Below are 4,854 nucleotides of genomic sequence, written 5' to 3'. Positions count from 1 at the left end.
AAATTCAAGAGAAAATATGCCAGTTATGAGACAAAATGGGTAAAATCATTTGTATTATGCTAATTTTCTTAAGTATAAATATGTTTTTTGTTTTTTTGTTTTTCAATAATAAGCATGTCACAGGCACTTTAAAATACATTGGTTCATGAGATATTTTGCTAACAGGCACAAACACTAGCAGAAWCGTGAGCTTGTTTTATTTGTTTTACAATGTTTGAGTTTCCATAAACAGATGGGTGTTTGTATGAAGGTGTTTTGCATTCTCTGCTGCTTTGCACGTCAGCTGAAGCTTTTAAACAATGTTACTTTTTGTTTGTCTGGTTCGTTTCCATTCTGTGGGCTCGATGCAAAACGGAAAATAAATACATCTTTCGTCACGTCTCTGAGACACGGTTTGATCACTGCAGCTTGTCTGAGTGACTGCTATGAAGGTTATTAAACGTGTTAATGGATTAAATCTTGCTGTCATAATAAAGATAAAGYTAAAAGATTTATTTAGTAACCAAACCAAGGTGGACTTCCCCCTTCTTACAGAAACGCTTAATTTAAGACTTCAGGCTGTACAGAATTTGTCTTATTACACCTAATTGTTTGGCGCCCTCAAGTTCCACTTGTCAAAGAAGTCTTTATGTGACATAAATCACACGAGAAAGTCTGACTTTAATCTGATGGATGATCACAGAGCGATGAGAAAAGGAGGGCAGATGGAGTGAAAGAGAGCCGAGAGAACAAGCGTGGTAAATAAAACCATAATTGCTTCTGTCTGGAGGCCCTTTTCTTTTTCAGCTTTCTTTTCCTTCTTTCGACTGTAGTCCGTCCAACATTCAGGCAGCTGTTAAAAAGCAATCAAGCCAAAGAAGGGAGAAAAGTGAAAAGACTTATTGTTGCAGGAGTTTATCACAGTTTGGAGCAGCTTTAAGATGTCAAGAAAGTCCAAACAAAACAGTCTGACGTTGATCCTTTCATCTCTTGTTCAGGTACTTCACTGAAAGCAGTGGAAAATTCACAGTACAGTCAAACAGGGAGTTAAACAACTGGGGATTTTCGCTTGTGTTTGGGTGTCTGTTAACAAAATATCTCATGAAACACTGAATTAATATTAAAGAAACCTGCAGGAAGTGATGACTAGGAGCACAACTACAACTGGTTACCTTTTGGAGCCGATCCAAATCAAAATGGCTGCCACAGCTAATCAAATTTAGCAAACACAAAAATGGCTAAAACCTCTGGAAATTCTAGAGTATCAAGATGAAATTGTGTGTGGTTATAGCTGAGAGTCATACCCAACACATACTTTGCAAACATTGAAAAAAAAACTTTGTCTGAAACTTTAGCATTAACTAYTGGAGTTAGCCCACATAACAGAATGGGTCTGGCCCACAAAATGCRCTAACACTCAGCCCAGGTGACGGAAAAAACAATGACCCTTAGGTGGCCCAGATGTGGTTTGCCAGAAGAAATCCATTCTTTGGCCAGCACCACATAAACCAAACCACAGCCGGGGCAGTTATGGCATGTCATCTTAAAAACAGTGTCATCATTGCCAGACCTGGCCCTCATCTGASTGACAAACCACTCGCCATGCCAGCAGTCAGCCAGCAGTACCAGCTTGGCACCAGATCTGGCCCACACCTGTCTGCTATTTGGGAGGATTCCTACTTAGTGTCCCAAATCTAATGCCACAACTGGCCTGATTGTGGTTTGGTTAATGTGGTGCTGGCCMATGCATGGACCACCTMTGGAAAACCACGTGAGCCACCGAAGAGTCTTCATTCTTTACTGTGTCTGAGCCGAGTGTTAGAATGTTAGTGTCTTGTGTGGGCCGGAGCTGTGTACCAGACAAAWATTGCTGTTTGCTGTTTGTCTGCTAGCAAAACATTTTACAAAACCAATGGAGTGATTTTACTGAAAGTTTCTTTTATCTTGTTTTTAGATTGTTTTTAACTGTTAATTTTCTTTTAAAGTTTTTTTTCTTCTTGTTTTTAAAGTGTTTTTATCTGTCCGTCCGTTTTCTTCCTCTTATCTGGGGTCGGGCCGCGGGGGCAGCACCCACTTGGGCCAGCTCATCCGAGGGAATCCCAAGGTGTTCCCAGGCCAGCTGAGAAACATAGTCCCTCCAGCGTGTCCTGGGTCTTCCTCTGGGTCTCCTCCCAGTGGGACATGTCCAGAACACCTCACCAGGGAGGCGTCCAGGAGGCATCCTWACCAGATGAACTACCTCAACTGGCTCCTCTCGACGTGGAGGAGCAGYGTCTCTACTCTGAGTCCCTCCCGGAAAACTGAGCTTCTCACCCTATCTCTAAGGGAGAGYCCAGACACCCTGCAGAGGAAACTCTTTTCRGCTGCTTGTATCTGTGATCTCGTTCTTTCGGTCACTACCAAAAGCTCATGACCATAGATGAGGGTAGGAACGTAGACTGACTGGTAAACYGAGAGCTTCTCGTTCTGGCTCAGCTCTCWCTTCACCACGACAGACCRGTACAGCGCCCACATCACTGCAGACGCAGCACCAATCCACCTGTCAATCTCCCGCTCCATTCTTCCCTCATTCGTGAACAAGACCCCGAGATACTTAAACMCCTCYGCTTGGGGCAGGACCTTCTCCCCGACCCGGAGGTGGCACCCTACCCTTTTCCAGCTCAAGATCAWGGTCTCRGATTTGGAGTCACTGATCCTYATCCCGACCGCTTCACACTCWGCTGCGAACCAMTCCAGTGAGAGCTGRAGATCAGGATCTGATGAAGCCAACAGGMCCACATCATCCACAAAAAGCAGAGATGTGATCCTAAGGTCACCAAAAAGGATTCCCTCAACACCTYGGCTGCGCCTAGAAATTCTGTCCATAAAAGTTATGAACAGAATCGGTGACAAAGGGCAACCTTGGYGGAGTCCAACTCTCACCGGAAATGRGTCTGACTTACTACCGGCAACGYAGACCAAGCTCTGGCACCGGTCGTACAGGGACCTAACAGCCTGTATCAACAGGGTACCACATACTCCTGGAGTACCCCCCACAGGAGTTCCCGAGGGACACGGTCAAATGGCTTCTCGAAGTCCACAAAACTCATGTAGACTGGTTGAACTCCCATGAACCCTCCAGGACCCTGCTGAGGGTGTAGAGCTGGTCCACTGTTCCACGACCAGGACCAAAACCACACTGCTCTTCCTGAATCTTATCCGACGGACCCTCCTCTCCAGGACCCCTGAATAGACCTYACCAGGGAGGCTTAGAAGTGTGATCCCCTTATAGTTGGAACACACTCTGCGAAGACTGCGATACCCCTTTTTAAATATGGGGACACCACTCCGGTCTGCCAATCCAGGGGAACTGCCCCCAATGTGTTTTTATCTGTTTGTTAATTTTCAAACCAAATTGAKATGGCTGCCCCAGCTAATCAATGTTAGCCAACACAAAAATACCTGCAACTTAAGTTACGTTTACAGATTTTGAGCATTAATTTGGTGTGGTAGCTGAGAGTCTTTCCAAACGTAAACAATGAGTGTGACATTGCACATAGTTGATTTGAAAATTCAACCAAATTGGTTACAACTCTTATCATTTTTCAAAGATTTTAGTCTGAAACCATGGCATGAAAGGCAGTGGGTGATTCCTTCTACAGATCCTTTAATTTATTTGAGTTTAGTTCTAGTTCTCAGTTTTAAAGTTTAACCCTGAATGGCTTTAATCAAGCTTAGAAACATCTTTTATTTTTGCTGCCATAATAATCCACCTTCTCTGCACAAAAAAACACAATGAGAGCCCATAAAACCTAATCTGTCTGGAGTTTTTTTTCCCCCCAATTCTTCATCTGCACAACAGGCTTTGATCGTGAACCAGGATCCAAAAGAACATTGCTCCTAAAAGAGAAAACTCCTGATCTCTGTCTCCGTCTGTCTGTTTCCAATCAAAACGTTTCTGTCTGGATCTGTTGTTTCTCAAGTCTGCAGAGATTTCTGCTCCCCTTTGTGTTTGTCAGCCATTTAAGAAGTTACAGGGTGAAGGAGAAAAGTGAGGCGGGGAGGAACCTTGTAGAGGCAGAATCTTTGGGAGTCAGGGCGCATAAAGAAATGGTGATAATTAGGCACAGCAAGTGGGATCATAGACGACTGCCACGAATGAGCTATGCAAATGTCTGCTCACCCTGTCAACTGCGTGCTCTGATCTGAGAGACTCACATTTTGCAGCAGACTCGTTGCAGCAGACAATTTGACAGGAAGAGGTTCTTAACAGAGCTTCGCATTCATCAAGGTAATGGAACTAGGACGCTGTTTTTTCCCCCCTAAAAAAAGAGACTTTCTATAGAATATAAGGTCTTCTGTTTTAACAAAAAACTGTGGACAGTGACAGGTTTAGTGCGGCGAAACAGGAGTTCCAAAAGTTGGGACACAGAAATCTACAAAAACAGCAARTCTTCTGAACTTGTAATTGAGTCGCGATAGAACTGTCAAACATTTAAGCTAAGAAATTGTGTTTAAGTTTTATTTTGTTTCCTCTGTGCCATGCACCACTTCGCCTCAGTCAGTTTCAGCTTCCTCAGTCAGTCCTCGTTTCRTTAGTCACAGCTGCAGCCACTCCTCCCATCAGCCCCAGTCGTATTTCTGCGGGTAATACACAGGGGTACATTTTGAACGATTTGTTTTGCTGATGTGCTACCACGATAAGTTTCAATATTTTCTCATGCATAACTGAAATGTTGCGTCACGGGGGATGAATCATCATAATTTCTCCCTCTGTCATTCTTTTCACACTAGAGTTGGAGGAAGGGGAAAATTTTTTTTTCTTGTTAAAGGGATCCACGATTAGTTGTAACATTAGACTTTATTTAATAAATATATATTTTAACTGTAAAATAA

Source organism: Austrofundulus limnaeus, unplaced genomic scaffold (assembly GCF_001266775.1).
Source record: "Austrofundulus limnaeus strain Quisiro unplaced genomic scaffold, Austrofundulus_limnaeus-1.0 Scaffold52, whole genome shotgun sequence".
Taxonomy (NCBI): domain Eukaryota; kingdom Metazoa; phylum Chordata; class Actinopteri; order Cyprinodontiformes; family Rivulidae; genus Austrofundulus; species Austrofundulus limnaeus.
The sequence above is the reverse complement of the archived record's forward strand: the minus strand, read 5'-3'. Positions refer to the sequence as shown.